This window comes from Nothoprocta perdicaria, unplaced genomic scaffold (genome assembly GCF_003342845.1).
Source record: "Nothoprocta perdicaria isolate Ctin4 unplaced genomic scaffold, notPer1 scaffold_15, whole genome shotgun sequence".
NCBI classification, from domain to species: Eukaryota; Metazoa; Chordata; class Aves; order Tinamiformes; family Tinamidae; genus Nothoprocta; species Nothoprocta perdicaria.
In genome coordinates, this window is record NW_020454649.1 from 4,444,871 (window position 1) to 4,461,939 (window position 17,069).

Below are 17,069 nucleotides of genomic sequence, written 5' to 3' on the forward strand. Positions count from 1 at the left end.
CTCATTTATAGGACGAATCCGGTGGCACGGACTGGAAGGTGCACGGCCTTAAAGGGACTAATTAGACGATTCCGGCAAATCTGAATTAAGACCTTTTCTTTCTTTGAAAGCTGGAAAGCATTTCTCGGGACTCTAGTCAGATGGCTTGGGTTTTGGGGTTTTTTTGTTGCTTTTCTTGTTTTCCTCAGCCCTGAGAAGGGATATCTTGTGCAATTTCCTAACTCACAAGAGTCTGCTCTGAGCTTGAAGAACAGTTGTTAGGAAGCTGCTGCCATTTACATCATATTAAAAAGGGTCCAAGACAAAATCCTGGATTCTGCAGGAATTCAGATCCCAGTCCAGGGACAAACTCTGCAGCTGGTCCCTCCTTGTTACAGCGGGCTAAAGCAGAAGCCCACAAGTGGATATACCTGAGCTAAGAGGCCACAGCTAAATTCTCATTTACACACAGCAAATGATCTAGATTTCTCAAAAACACCATCTTTGGTGCTTCCCATCTCCTCCTACTCCCATAAAACACCATGTGCATAGGCAAGAGCCTTTCCCAAGCAGCTCCCTGGTTTCTGGAGCCATGGCTCCCCTAAGCTTGCAAGGGCAGGGCAGGAACATAGCAATGCAACTCCGGACATTACCAGTCCAACTGCAGAACTGACTCTCAGCTCCTTGCTTGGGAGCAAGTTTAGGACTCATGTCTGGAAAACTGGCAACATTTTATTCTGATTGTGACAAAAGCAAAATGTTACCGACACCTCTGAATCAACGGTGCATGCTGTTTGCACACAACCACTATATTACAGTGGTCACTATTAAAATGGTTTACAAGCAGTTAACGTTACCATGGTATTCACAGGGTGCTAAGAAAAGGGAATACCATGAATATCACAGAAACATTAAGCACTGCAAGCTGTAAATATCAGATGTTTCATAGTAATTAGTGACACTTTGTAAAAGGATAGGTTTCTTGTCTTTTTTTTTAAGCATATCTACTACTAACTAACAAGAGACACTAAGAAACTGCAATGCCCTTTATAGTATCCAATCAATTATACAAACAAATCCTATCTTCATTTTCCTCTTCTAAATGGTCTCATGGACCCAGTTACTCTAGCCCCAATAGGCAGCACTTGATACACTGTAAAGGGAATTCAGAACAAGAAGCATTTCAAGGCTTCTAACACAGCTCCATTCTCCAAAAATATCAAATACCAGTGTGCAGAATACTCCATCTAGGGGCAGAAATGCAACCCAAAGTTTCCTAAGCTTCTCCTTTGACATGTGTTAACCTCATTCTGCCAGGACTGAGCGCATGAGAAATAACCAGACATTTCACAGAAGTTCCAAATAGTTCTTCTTCAGCATGAGTCTATAGATTCTTACTTTATATTATTCTAAATGCAGAGCTTCCAGCTTGAGTTTCCGCTTAAAAAGTGATGAAGAACACAGGCGCTGTTTTTATACGTCTACTAGCAACTAGATCATATTTTAAACTACAAATACTATCTTAGGAGCAAATTTATAACCTATTTGATCCATATGCTCAACAAAATCCAGCTGAACAAGGGTGGCCAGTAAGTTCAACTGCAAAGAATAATGAAATGCCTGAAGGACAATTTAGAAACCTATATCCCAGGATGTAATTAGGCTTCTGCTGAAGCCAAAGCAAGATCTGAATTCAACTTCAGTGAGAGCAGAAATGACTTTGTGGCACAGGCATGCTTCTGAATAGGAAATTTGCTGTGTACCTGGATCATCCAACATAACTTATACTTAATATTAATGCATAGGATTTGTTCAGCCAATGTATTTGTGAGCAATATATCTTATAGACATACATAAATGACAAATTAGAAGGCCCAGAATAAATGGTGGGGAGAAGGAAAAAAATAAGTAATGCCAATAGTTTTCTTCTTTTGGAAGAAACATAACTATAGGAGGTATATTAAGCCCTTTCCCAATTATATTTTTTGCTTTATATAAATCACTTTCAGGTGACAAGCCTGCAAGGATTTTCCTTAGTAAGCCATGGGTTACAGCTTGTCCATACTGCTGGAGCTTTTCATTGCACTGTATCTTGCTCTTTGTCCCTTTGGCACAGATTGGCTGCTTTTGAGGCTAGCGTAACGCTTTGGAAAGCGATCAGATCACTTGCTACATTTGCCTTCCTAAACACCTATGTTTGATCACCTACATTCTTCCTGTTCAGCCCACTCAACTGAAAACCTCATACATAAATGCAAAGGTTAGAATTTTCTAGACAGCACTTTAATTTTTCAAATAGCAATCCAATTACCGAGCAAATTGGCACATGTGCCTGGTTACATAGTGACTTGGCACTGTCTCCACACGCTGCTGGCAGTGATGAATGTGTTCCCCCTTCGTCCTCCTCGTCTATCTGCTCCAGCCTCCGAGCCAACACCAATGACCACATAAGGAGAGTGCCTGGCAGCTGCAAGCCCGAGGTGCCAAGAGGCAGATTGTGTTCTGTGGCAGCAGGATCTGGGTCTGTGACTGGCTTCCTGGCTAGTCTTTTGTAAGACCTTTTCCATGGCCTCTAGGTTGGCTCTAATGAAGCCTGCAGAAATGCCTGCAGGGAGCTGGTATAGAAGTGGGTTAAGTCAAAGGTTTAATTTAGTTTCCAAAGTGAAGTGAATGTATATTGGCCTTCCTTTCCCACCCTGCAATTATACTCCTGCCACATTTATGAAAAAACAGTATTCAATCAACAACAGGAGTGCATTCCTGGGTACGTCTGCACTGCACATTGGGGCAAAGATCCCCAAGCCAGTGTCAATTAACTTAGCCGCAGAACCAGGAGCAATATAGCTGTGTGTGCTCGGTGCGATACCCGAGCTAATTAACTATGTATGGCAGTAACAGAGCTTTACTGTTCCTGGCACTGAAGCCAGTACCCCTGTGTGGTAATCTACTAACAGACATGCCAGCTTCTTTAGAGGTAACTTGGGGCTCTCTAATAGGATGGCTGCCTTGCACTGCACAGATATCTTTAGTCATACTCCAGGGATTGGCAGAAGTTTGCTGACCTCCTTACACCATGTGAGAGTGGTGAGGCTACAGATGTGGTTACAGTAAATCTGGACAGTTCTCTTCCATCCCATTCACATTCTTTCATTACTCACAACATGACAGTTACAGAGCATCTTTCAGTAGTGTGCTGAGCATCTTGAGCAGCATCTGTCATGTGTGGTGCTTTCTCCATTTCTCTCTTCCTCCTCCTGGGACAAAAAGATGGACAAAGATACCTTAAAATATTTCTCAAACTTGCACTTTCTGTCATTTTTAAAGATTTTTGGATCTTAGCCTAAAAAACAAATTTCTTCAAACTATTTAGTAAAGCAAATTTCTTCAAACTATTTAGTAAGACATTTTCAAGTCCTCAAATGCAGCAGATAAGAAAGACTTTTTTCCCCATTTAGGTTAACCTTAAGAAAGGAAGTTGTAAAAATTGACCATCTTCCAAAGACCAGAGATGCACTCTGATCCCTGTAAGACAAGCAGGCTTTGGTGAAGGTAAAAAAATGAAACAAACCTGCCAGCTACTCCTCTTAGAGCCACACCCCAAACATACCAAGAAACCACCAGAGAGAATCAGAGTTATTCATTCAGCAGATTTCTAATGCAGATGGCAGCCCTGAAAAATACCTGAGTGGACTCTGAACTGCGTACACGGGAATATTTTGCAGCGTTAACTCACTTGGACTTTACCTATGAATACAGCTCCTTTTTACTGATGGGTTTTCTCTCCTTTTTTATTCCTTTTTTTAAACCAAAAATGTTGACAGAGGTACTCAATGAGATCTCTGAACTGTCACTGTTGGGTTACAGTTAGTAATTTTTCTTTGAACATCACTTAAGAGAATGGGGTTGGGATGCCTTTACCAATGTTTGTCTCACTTTCTGTAGGTAGATAGGAAGTCTAAGCTCTCTATTGACTTTCTAGACAAAGCCCAGTTATAATCCCAGACACTATCTTGAGGATTTGCAGCGTTTGCCTTTGAGTCTAATCATCCCATTTCTCAAATGTCGTTTTCTCACAACACAGCAAACAAGTTTTTAACACAAACTTTCTGTATATCTATTAGAACAAATGCACACAAGGGTGCACTTTGAGCATGTGAGGGTGACATACGATAGTCCCATTTTGCCATTATGCTCTCCACCCTCCTGCAATTTTGCATGGGTTACTTAAGGACTCACTTTCAACAAACAGTACTAAATTCCAGTAAAGCACAGGAGCCTTTTGGGGCAAAATCATTAGATTCAGCCCACCTACTAGTCTGTAGGAAGTGTGTTTGCCCATCAGAGGCCTGTGAAACAGCTCTGGTGACTGGAGGGGCTTGCAGCCAGACTCCTTCAGAAAAGCAATTTATTTTGATTAACAGTTTTTAGTCTGTTCTGCAGACCCCTGGGAATCCTTGGGCTTTTTCCAAAGGACAAGAAAAGGTAAAAGTACACACACTGTCAGGAGCTTCATTACATTATTCAGGGGTCTGTACCTCTGTATTGCAGCAATATCAAAATGAATGATAAAAACCTCAGTGACTGCAGAAGAAGAATGAGTGGCCCCTATTGTCTTCTTCAGTTCCTTGTACAGGAGCAGGAAACTGGGGTTGAAACAGGACCCATGCTCCCGGCTACAGGCCTGTAAGACACAATGAAGAGTTAGTTATCCAGAACAACACATAAGCATGTGCTTAACACCAGGCATGTGAATGCCCCAAATGCACAAAAGCTCACACGCTGAAGTTAGTAACATTGCTGCAGCCAAGCTGTGCTGAGAGTTAAGCATGCACTTAAGAGCTTTGCTGGATGGCAGCCATTTACAGATGTACAATCAGCACACAGACATGTAGGCAGAGACTTCCTTTAATGGGTCCACTGAACTCTCCTCTTGAAGATACATATTTGGTTATTTTCATTAGCATATTTACAAAACAAAATACTCCTCCCGTGATTATACCTCAGATGTCAGCGTGTGCATCATTTTGCCAGGAGCCCTTTGTTTACTGCACTTAAAACTCAGGGCCAGATGAACAATTCTAAAATAAAATGCAAGAAAGCAGTTGACATCTGACAACAATGCAGAACAGTCTCTATCCTTGTTCTCTTACTTTGTCTCTTGCTTGTATACTTTGGAGATGCCGATGGATGCTTGTCTGCATATAATGATAAGCATCCGGAGCAGTTTGAAGAACCAGAAAAAGAAGAGAAAGTAGAAGAAAAATAATGGGAGAAGCATTAAGGGCCCTAAGTTCTTTTCGGGAGGGGCATCAAACACATGCTCGCTACTCCTGTCACAGTGCAATCAAAGCAGCCCTGTGCCACTGCCAAAAATGGCAACAGGTGCCAAAAGATTATGGCATTGGTTAAATCCACTCCTAAGGCACCAGTTTAGGGACTGATCCAAATCCCAGAAACCAATGAACATCTTTTCCCAGATGTCAATTGTTTTCAAATAGTTCCTCTTATTCATTTCCAGTGCAATATGTCAGGGGGGCAAACAAATTCAACAGCCAGGAGGGAATCCTCTGATTTCGCTACTATAAACCCTGGCCCTGGACACAGGCCAAAGCCATGTGCAGCCTCCCCAATGCATTTTTAAGATAATTAATATTTTATATTCACAATAAGATAACTTCATTCACAAGGAACTATTAAGACAGAGCTTCTGGTTACATTCTCCCCTGCACGTTACAGTGACAGCTCCGTGCCAGGAGCAGCCACATGGCCTAAAGGTGCCAAGCTGGCAAGGATCCTCTCTCTCAGCATTTGGCATCTCACCCCTTGGCATACCCTGCAGCAGTTGTGCTTGGCTGCCTCTGGATCCGTCATGTGGTCAGGCTGCTGATAGCCTAGGAGGGTGCTGCGTCCTCTGGGCACCATTTCACTTAACACCTGTCTGATTCGGAGGAATGCGCGCACATGGAGAGCGAGATCCCCACACAAATCCTCCCAGAGACCCGGAGCACATGCTCCATTTGTTACTGAAAGGGTCGTTTCCTCAGACCCACAAGTGTTTTTTCTCCCCTTCACATATCCGTATACAGCCCTTAGAGGGTCCTACATCCTGCCATGCATTCCACATGTGTTGGATGTTTGCTCTGTGAACCAGGAACACAAAACATAGTCTTTTTGTATATAATGAAGTCTCATGTTTTACTGTGCTCATATATAGCCATTTCTTTGTGGATCAGACTTTTGTTTTTTTGGTGACATTTTAACTATCTACAAATGTTTGCTATAGATGAAAGGAAATGATTATTTCCAGGTCACTCTGCAATAATATTTTTTGATGGTCACCATAATTCCAATTAAATTGAGTAATAAGAGAGGGGGAAACCCTTCAAATATTTGAAGTGCCACTGTAGCAGAAATATTTAAAAAAATACAAAAAAATCAGCACACAACATTTATCACAAGCTACGAAGCATCTATGAGGACTATAGATAAAACCCAAGGATCTTTTTCCACAGGGAACCATGCACAAAACACGGCTGTTATGAGATGCAAACTACAAGAACAGAACTCTGCATCCCTTCCACTATGCATCGCTGTAGTGGACACTGAACATAATTTCATATCAGAGAACAGTCTCAGACTTGGGATTATTTCACCGACACTATCTGTGACCCAAGCACAGCCCGAAGAGGTCCTTGTTAAACCCACCATGGCCATCACAAACCTGGCCCAGAGCTCGGCAGCAAGGCCTGCAGGGCTATGGCAGAGGGGCAGGGAGGAGCGGGGAGACTCCCCAGAAGCACTTCTCAAATCTGTGCTCTCCAAAAGCACCCTAACCAGCCTCCTGTTGGGGTAAGCTGCATGTGTGGGTGCATCCACTGCACCCAGACTCTTCTGAGCATGACCAGAGTCTCTGAAGTCTGTGAAATAAATGCAGCTCATCAGTTAAAGTTCACATGTCACAAAATAACCGCACAAAACAGTTCAGGATGAACCCTTGAGGAGGTAAGAAAATATAATTTCATAAAATAATTCCTCAGTTACAGACTGGTTTTTTTTTTTTTTTGACTGTTTTTAGGAGTTTCTGTAACAACATTATTTTCCTTTTTATTTTCCCCGCTCTGTGGCCTAGGCCATTTATTTCAGTGATTAAAGCACCTGGCTTTTGGCAAGGAGGAAGAAAAAAATAAGGACTAAATAAATGTACCAAACTCTCTGGCAACATTCTTGGAATAGTTTTTAGCAAAGTACAGGGCATGTTCAGAACACATGATGTTGTAGTACAAAGATTTTACTGGCTTCACTGCTCAATGTAGTCATCTCAGACTCGAGTCAAACAAACAAACAAACAAACCTACCATGCCATATCATCATTTATCATCATATATCATCATCTCTGTATACAAATACACTCTTTTTAAAAAGGAAGTTCATAATCCCTGCATAAATTCACAAGCTGAATCCATGTTATATTATCTCTCCTTGAAAATAATAACTGAACAGGACAATGGAAGTTACTCTTGGCAACTAAACCAGGGGCAAACAAGTACTGCACCTCAGAATACCCAACAAGGGGACAAACAGGGAAGGAGGATTTGCTTCCAACAGGTCTATGTCACCTCCTTTCTCCAGCATCTTGGTGTTCAGTGCTAGGAAGAGATTTCTCACAGGAGTCCTTGCTGGACTGAGCCCTTGAATGAACATACAGCATGGCTTATAAGCCACGTGGAAGACCAAGGAAAGAACAAAAACCCCAAACATGACAAACTTCAGAAACCACCCCCATCTGTGTAAACTTTCTACATTATTTTAAATAGACCTTACCAGATGTTTCCTTATCATAATATACTTCCCTTATTAACATGACTAAATAAAACCCAAATCAAATCCTGATCATTTCTCCATTTCATACTTAAATTCTGAGGTTTATGCTCTCTTTTTAGCACGCAATTTAAAGCTGTGAGCTTCCTCATGATATCATGCCACATTGGGAATTCACTTTTTAAAATACTTGTTGTACCAGGAGGAAGCTTGAACACTGTTTTAAAAGGCTGCTGACTTGGGACAATTTGTATGCTAATTTCAGAATGATTCTTTCTGCATTAAATAAGGAGCTAAGGAAAGTTCCAAAGGTCCAGACACACCATACCACTCACAGATTGGGTAAAGCCACGCTAATACTGCCCACAGCATATTACACCGTGTGAACTTTCTTCACTGCACACACTTTACTAATTTTAGTTCCACGTGGTTCCTCAGCTGACTGGCCAGAATATAAACTACAGCAGCTCCCGAAAGCCTCCCTATGCCCATCTTGACCTTGGACTTGCCTTTAATATTAAACTTGAAGAAGAAAATGAATTGGTCACACTTTCTTTTTCAGGGTACATTTATAAATGGTTTATAAAGGGTTAATAAATGATTAATAGATCATGGAAATTTTAAGAATATGGACAGGTATGAAAAATCATTATATATCTAACAATAAATGATCTATTATTTAGAAAAAAACAAAAATATGAATAATAGAAAATACAGACCTGTAAAGTCTAGCTTGAACTCCATCAACATAAAGGCTAAGTACAGCAAGCAAATTAATGCCTTCAAAATTGTTTGAACATTGACAAATCTTCCAGCATTTATTAGCAATATACTCAGCTTATTATTGTTTAAGGACATGCCAAATTTGGCTTTAAGTTTAGACTTCGTACAAACAAGCTGTTACAGAGCCTTAGAGTAACAGAAACATTTCCAGTTTTTATTTTACTTCCAACAAGAAAATGGAGTTTAAGCAAAATTCTCCTGTAGCCTATGTAATCTTAACAGTGCAGAACTGAAAAACTCAAAATGAACCAGACATCACTAAATCAAAATCGAAGAATTATAAGATTGATTTTTTAACTTGCGGTTTTCTATCTTAGCTTATGAGCTACGGTGCTGAAAAAAGGCATTGATGCAAGATATCAAACTGACTTTAAGTGCTTAGATTTCATGAAAGGAACTGTCAACTATTGATCAAATGTTGGTTTTAGAGATGGATTCAAGTCATTGTCCCAAGCACTTGCAGCATCTTGTTATCATCATCTGGCAAGTTCTTGCAGCTTCACTTACTAGTACATGCTAAGGTACTAAATAGCATGAAGTACTCTCACTATGATTTTTTTTAAACTGAAATCAAGATTTCAAATGGACTTTGGCTTCATTTTTTCCCTACTTCAGTATGAGAATTTCTACTAAACAATACAATAAACAATTTCCTAATACTTTTCTTAATAGGAACTATAATGTTTTGGGGACAGCGAGAGCTGTCTGTTGAGAAGGGGCATTGGGCACACACCTCATCTCACTGAATTCAATAGCTGAAGCTCCACTGAGTGCCAAGGAGGCAGATTATCTGTTCTGTTTATAGTATGGGTGCCAAACTCTTTCTCCATCCCACATCACACACGCTAACTCATGCACTAGAACTTATTAGGAGCACAGAAACCAGTCCCAGCAGGACCCCAAGACGTGAAGCAGCTAACATCACACCCAGCCAACACCACACTTTGCTATACATCAGATACCCAAGTCAAATGCCTCCTGATAATGATCAATGATGGCAAATTAGCAGCTTGACTACTGGAAAAATTCCAAACTTTACCTTCCAACTATAGGGATGAGGAGGATATATATGAATGTGATCTTTGGCAGGGAAAGGTACATTGTTTCACTGCTGTGGGAAAATGTTTAAGCATTAAACATTTCCTTAAAATAAGATTACAATGAAACATTAGAGGGAGCATTATTAATGATAATCAGCCTTCCTGGCTAAATGAAAAAATAATTCCAAAACCATCTCCAGTCTACAGAAAAAATCTAGGGTTTCATGCCCTCATGCTTTATCTGAACACTTCAAAGCTGCTTACTGAGAATAAACCCTTGTGTATTTTGGTTTCTGAAATTCAAGAAAGCTCCCAGCCTACCTGCTTCCTCCCCACCCAGTGCAGTTCAGAAGATCTCCCAAGCTCAGGGGTAAGACCCTGACCTCAAAGGGTGCAGACCAGGTGCTCAAATTCAACCCAGAACCCCACAGAGCTGTGAAAAAAACCCTGTTTGCCACGGGGACAAGCCATTCCCTGGGCAGCCTGTCCCAGGTACCTGCTGGAAGTCAGCTGGGGCAAACTCGCACATTTCCTTCAAGCGCCCTAAATGGGGGCATGTCCCCCAGAACTGGCTGTCTTCCAAATAAGGTACATCTCTACAGCATTGCACTGCACACATTTCCAAATCAGCCTCTGCTTCTCACAGGATTGCTTCAAGCAGGACAAGTTAGTGGGACCTCCCAATCACAGTAGAAATTGAAATCTACTAGTGGAACATTCCTCTACAGTCATCCGTTTTTAACTTTCTTACATCCACGGAAAGCAACAAAAGAAGTTAATTCCTTTCAGTCATTCATTTCCACACCTGGAATGGTACTGCTATACTACTGCTATTCTACAGTAGTAGAATGATAATACATTTATGCCTCCCGAAGGCAAAAATTGGTGAGGAAAGGCAGTTGGAAAGGATTTTTTCTTCTTCAAGAACAGCAGCAATTCATGAAGAGCTTAGCAAAAGCTAGCAAAGTTATAACTTTATGGCATGTATGAAAAGGAAAAAAGCCACATGCTATAACTCTATATACCTTTAAGGACATACCCCACTGCTTTGCACAAAATACATCATGAGATACACAGCACCAGCTCTTGGGTGCAAGTAGAAAAATGTTAATAAAGCAAAACTGGAGTCCCTTCACTAAAATGAAAAGATGCAAGGAATTTAGATATAAAGCTCTTAATTCAGAAAAGAAAGAATATAATTTAAATTCTTAAGCACTGTCCATAACCTGCAGCAGAAACAGAAACACAATATTCAAATTATAAAGAACGGACGTTAACTCATTTTTCCTATAAGGAGAAAAGGCACTATCTTGTTTCTCATGTTTTTGTTAAAGAGAGACAATCTTTGCCAGTTTTACTCCAATAAGGACATAGTAGCTTTGAGGAAGTGAAGGTGGCTGAAGCTGACCACATTCATAGACCCACCATTTGGCTCTCTCCAGCAGAGACAGCTTAGAACCATCCCTATCTTTTACTCACACAACCCAGCTACATATCCAAGAACAAAGCTTGAAATGTCAGGGATATGAATATCCTGATTCCAGAGCTGGAGTTATCATATTATTACTGCTTGCTACCCTGTCATAGAGCTAAAACCTGCAGAGGCCACACAGGGACATACAGACACACACATATATACATATACACACACGTATATATGTATATGCTAACACATACTCACGCTTTTCAAAGTACATTTATTGCCTTAACCACAGAGACCTTTCTCACCACACATACCATTTTAAGATCTTGTTCTACAGCACAAGACTTGTCTTCAGTTATCTACATCAAAACTATGCAGAACTTCAACCTTTTGAGAGTTTCTCAGTTCGTTAGTTGGCCTCTTACGTGGTAAATGCTCTGCTGCCACCCCATGACTTTTCTTAGTACTGCTCCTTTTCTAAGCCTTTTCTCACTTCCCAACCAGCGAAGGTTAAAAGAAAGGTTAAGGCAGCACTCTGCAGAAGCACTCTGCATACCTGTGGTGACTTGCCCTCCACCAACACGGGAGATCACCGCCTCTCTTCACCTGTATGCAAATGGCCCCACTTCTTTTTATCAGTCTGCCAACAGAAGCAAAACTTTATCTAATTCCCAGTCACAGAACAGCTTTGTGCTCTGGCAGTTAATTTTTACTGGTTTACAATGTACTTTCCTTTACACAAGAGATAATGCCAGCTAACCACAGCAAACCTTTCATGCAGCTGTTATGCTTTATAGTTGATCAAAGCATTGATTTTGCAGTATTATGTCAATGCCAGATATACCGATTCCCTGTTTTCTCTCAAGTACCGTTCAGTTCCTTTGATTTCTTTACAAAGCACAACTCATTTTAGTCTTCACTATTGCATCTAAATTAAGTTTGCAATGGTATATAAGTACAAGTGGTATCCTATTAAGTTTAAGCAAAAAAAGGAAAAGAATGTCACTTGCATCTTGAGATTCATCCCTATAACTGAGAAGTCTTCAAAATTTTTAACATGCTAGCTTTCCTCACAATAAATTTGCAAAATGTTGATTGAAAGAAATTCCAGGAGCTAGAAAAAAGTTTGTGTATTTAGACACTCAAAGTCACTCAATTCTGAATAATTTGTCCATACTGCTAGTGTAGCAACTGGCATATCTGCTCAAATTAGTACAATTTAATTTTACAAGAGCAGTTTAAACAGAATTGCTGAAAATAACAGTTGACATTTTCAGTGATCAGCTGAAGACACTCTAAGACCTGACAGATCAGTGGATGAACACTCAACTTAGAGTTTACTGACAAAAAAATGTTAAAGAAGGTTAAAGGAAGCCCAGCAGTGTTTCTTTTCAAGTATTTCATTAGTAGTCTTCTTATTCTGGCACAAAATATATAGTATGTCACCCATGCCCATGTCACCAGAACATAGAGGTGGCATAATGCTAAAATGGGCATTTAAAAAATAAATTTCTTTCTCTAAAGAGCACAAGAAAAACCGATGACTTAAAGTTCAGGGGCTGATATTTTCAGGCATTGATGTTCAGTGTTGCTTTCTGAGATTCCCAAAGCAAAGAGAATGCTTAGAGACTTAGCTGCAGTCTGCACTAGTTCCCTTACCACTTCATTCACATGCGACAATGAAACCGGACTGCTTGGTGTGTAAGGAGCTTATGATTTTCATGCTCCAAGCACAATACAGAAGTGTTTAAGCTGCAGACCATCAGTACAAACAGATGCTTAATACTGATAATTCATTGCCTCAAAACACATTCTCAGATTTAGCCAAATTAAATTTAACTGTAACCCAACCCTTCCACTAAGCCCCCCAGTGTCTAGGCTGAGAAAGTTCCATTAAATATGTCCAGAAGCTCTGATCATACAACCAAAACAGCACATACTGAGACTAAAATGGGGTCTTGAACTCCCTCTGCTGGTAAAATCCACAGCTCAAGAAGAAACACCATGCAATACCTACAGAGAATAAAATGCTCTTTTTTTGTTTCGGGTTTTTTTGTTTTGTTTGGCCAAGCAAAGATCATCTTTGCAAACTCATTTTATATCTTTTTGCCTCCCTGGTTTATTATTCTATTTTCTCACTTCCTTCCTCCTCTTCCTCCTTAACTCCACCGGAGTTAACACTACAACTCAACTTAAAACTGCATCCTAAATATGAGCCCAGCAAGGCGAGGCTCCTCCATGCACCAGAAGGTCAGGACCCTGCTTTGCAGATCTCCACAGGACTCTATCAGGATTACTCAGGAGCCCAGAGCTGCAAGGATTTTGGAAAGTGTCAGGGACAAAAAGTTCAACAGTCACTATGGCCAGTCTCAACCACACAGATGTTTCAATTGCATGACTAATTTAAAAGCACTGGGTTTGACAGTCAATGATATTACAGCAAGCATCAACTCAAAACAGAGTTGAGAAAACAGACAAAAGGGAAAGCACAGAGACTTCAAATATGCTCTATTAGTCGATGTAATTAACCCTAAGCAGGCCCAAACAAGCAAGTCAACTTCAAACCTCGATTACATATGGGTATTTGATTACAGAGCAAAATAAGTTCTACACTTAGGATATAATTTTATTAAATTCTCCTAATTATAATGATCACTATTAGGTATGTAGGTATATAAGATGAATACATATATACATATATATATATTTTTAACATTAACAAGGCTAAAAACTCACCTGCATGGCAGGTGTTGCTGTGGCCACATGCTTAGGTTATGGATTAACCAACTGCTATCAGAAAACTGTCCGTCATCCAAACCTAAAGCAAGAACAGCAGGTGCTTTTCCTGCTGATCTAGCTTTGGGCTCTGATTGAATTACATCAAGAAAGAATAGCTTTGCTTTTTCATGAAATCTGATTATAGGGAGAAAAGTACCTTGCACAACATGGTAAAGTTTAAAGGACAATCTGCTTTTCTTATATGACCCCTTCCGTTGGCAACTTTGATCCAAGTTTTATTGTCTAGGTTTAACACCTTCACCTTTAATTTTACAGAGCAGCTCTTTTACAATTTTTTTTTCCATAGCAAGCAATTGTTCAGGCCTTTTCAGAGCAACCTCTAATTATCTAGAATGCTGGAAACTAAACACTTGTAGTTTTGGTGAAACATAAGATTACTCTCACTGGTATCAGATAGGGAAGGGAAGCCACATTCAAGACCTTTACTGCCCAAGATCATTACTGAACAAAAAAATAATAAAAAAGAGACTGGCAACAGCTCTGCACATTACATTTGGAACTAAGTCAGTTCAAAATGAAAAAGGAAGCCTAGCATAACAAAATAATACAGCCTAGACTGCCTTTCTGGCTCAGCTCTGTTGGATGCTGATTGCACGAAATGACTGCCACACTCAGGCCAGGTCCAACGCGAGAGTGTTGCCATTTCCCACCATATGCAAAAAAGTTTTTTTCTGAAGGCTAACAGAAACCAACTTGATTTTAAACAGAATCAGAAATGATAGTTTAAGTTTTAGGACTAGAAGGGATTTTTACACTTATGTGACAGTCCGTGCAGCAATCCTTGCAATTTGACTGTATTCAGCCCAGCAACCTGTAGTCATATCAGAGACTACATTTTACTTTACAAAGACACAGGCACTCCTACTACAGTATTGAACTCCGTGTTAAAGATGTACTCCACTTTCTATTTCAACAGCATCTTTCATTCTCTCACATGACAATGAACTTTTTTTAAATGGGGCTAGACAAGCAGCCATTTAGGATACAGCTTTCTAAATTCAACACACTGTTGCAAGCACAACACCAGAGGACTCAAATCCTTCACTTTTGTCCCACCCACCCCGAGAGGAGAGTAAGGCAATACCAAGGCAGAGGAGCCTGAATAAAAGCTTACGCATACACGAAGCTAGCTGCAGGTCTGACGGCAGTGAAAATAGGAGCTGCCAAGTAACAACTGGTGTTCGGGTTTTTTTTTTTTAATTATCAAATACATCAGCATGTTATATGTTATTTATCAGAACTCTGCAGTTTACTTACATTTACCAAACTTCCGGCACATACGCCAGGCCCAGATCAACTCTATTAAATCTTTTTAAATCAGATGGCAAATCTGTAACAGTCCTTCTTTTCTATAAGAATGGGGAATAAGAAAAATCTAGAAGTCAGAAGGTTCCATTTTTTTTTGTCATTTGAAAAAGAAAAGTAGTCATATTAAACACAAGTACAGACAATACTAAGTTTATAAAACAATTAACATGGAAATGTCAATGTCTCATAAACATTCACCTTAAGTTCACAGCTGTTGCAAAGAAATAAGGCAGTATTGTCTTCCAGTTCAGGCAGTGAGCAGGGACTCTGGCTTTAATTCTTAACTCTCCCACAGATTTCAAGCTTGGCTGTAGGCAGATCACCAAATAGCTCAGCTGATCATCTGTAAAATAAGGATAGCAACACTTTCCCATCCCAGCAGGATGTTTTCAGGAAAGAACTTGGGAGGCACTCAAACAGTGCAATGATGGGGAGCATGGAAGAAGTATCCACACAGAACAAAGACAACACCTGCTCCAGCAGTTTAATAAAAAGAAAGATGACTGAGGCTGTTATAAGGAACATCTAGCATTAAAGAAAGCAGCAAGTTGTAATAAGTCTCATTAAGTGTCTGAATGAACAAGATGGACACCAGCAAACATTCTGACATGATGACTGTGAAGACTTTCAAGTATAGAACTGGACATGAAAATCAATACAGAAGAACTGCATAAATGGTCGGAGTAAGTCAGAACAGACTTTTCAGTCTTCCCTTTTAGTTACATAGGTAAATGATGAAACAGCAGTTTGCTCTATTTGTTAAACAAACCTATATATGTTGCAGGTAACCACACACAACTTTTCTTCCAGAGTTAAAAACATTTATCAGTCCACTAAGACATTTTTAAACCCTCCATACACTTACGATGCTTTGTGATTGCACCTTACAGTCTTGACGTTCTTCCCATGTCCTTTACGGGAAGAAGTTACAAGTGGTCATTTCAGCAGTTCGCTGCACAACACTGTGTACTTAGTATTCAAAGAAGATCACTTGAGCCTTAAGGCTTCTCCGTGAACCTTTTCTTATTTTACATTAGGAAAGCTCTAGAAATAAAGAGTATGAGTCTAGTGCATAAAGATACAGGAGTTAACTAACAGTCTGAGGATCTGTTGTCTATTTTTGGACCAGGCACAGATTTCTACTTATCTTTGCTCAAGCATTTAGATAATGGATTATCTATTCCATCTTAAACAGCAGTGGTACCCCTGGAGGGTGCAAGGAAGTCTAATTCACAATCTTGAAGATTAGCCCATACTTCCACAAATAGACTAATGAAGATGAAGACACTTCAGTCTCTAGATCATCGTCTTTTCTTCCCCAACAGGACCCAAGTGCTCAGTTCAAAGGTGTTGGGTCTTAAGCCTGTCTGGATCCACTGAAACATTCAATCAGCAAATTTAATCAGCATAGTACCTAATAATGTAGCATCACCTTTTATAAGATTTTCTAGTTGCTTCACCCTAAGAATTACATGGAGCATCAGTCTTTGTAGTAACTTTTAAAATTCATTGGCCAAGCTACAAACAAGTCAGACAAAAAAGCTAAAATCAGAGATCTGTGACTCTGGTACATTTGTGATGGATGAGTAAATCTGATTTACAAGGTAAATTAGAGCTCCAATAAATGCTCTCCTCAAGGAAAGACCAACCATGATCTGATTTGCTTGGCTCACTGCATAGTCAATGGACAAATGCCTAAATTGGAAGGGCAGCACATTCTACCCTTTGCAGAAAGCAGAGGTGCAAGAAATAGAGTTAAAAGGAATCCAGCAGTGAGAACTGCAAACACTATGGAGAACAGCCCTGGGACCCCAGAATGCTGGCTGGGTATTAGTAATATAGCACATATAACTAAGGTTCATTTTGCTACTTGCCTACAGGAGATTGAAGGAGTTTTTTTTTGTAATCCCAACTTGTAA

The 17,069-nt window shown here is 40.0% G+C and overlaps 1 long non-coding RNA gene across 1 annotated transcript; it reads right to left on the reverse strand.

The window, feature by feature from the left end:
- Positions 1–3,143: 3,143 nt before the first annotated feature.
- On the reverse strand, positions 3,144–15,468 carry LOC112943505. The gene is made up of 3 exons (XR_003248603.1): positions 15,349–15,468; positions 4,553–4,660; positions 3,144–3,233 (listed from the first exon to the last, which is right to left on the reverse strand). It is a non-coding gene; the product is annotated as an uncharacterized LOC112943505 (long non-coding RNA).
- Between the last annotated feature and the right edge of the window lie 1,601 nt (positions 15,469–17,069).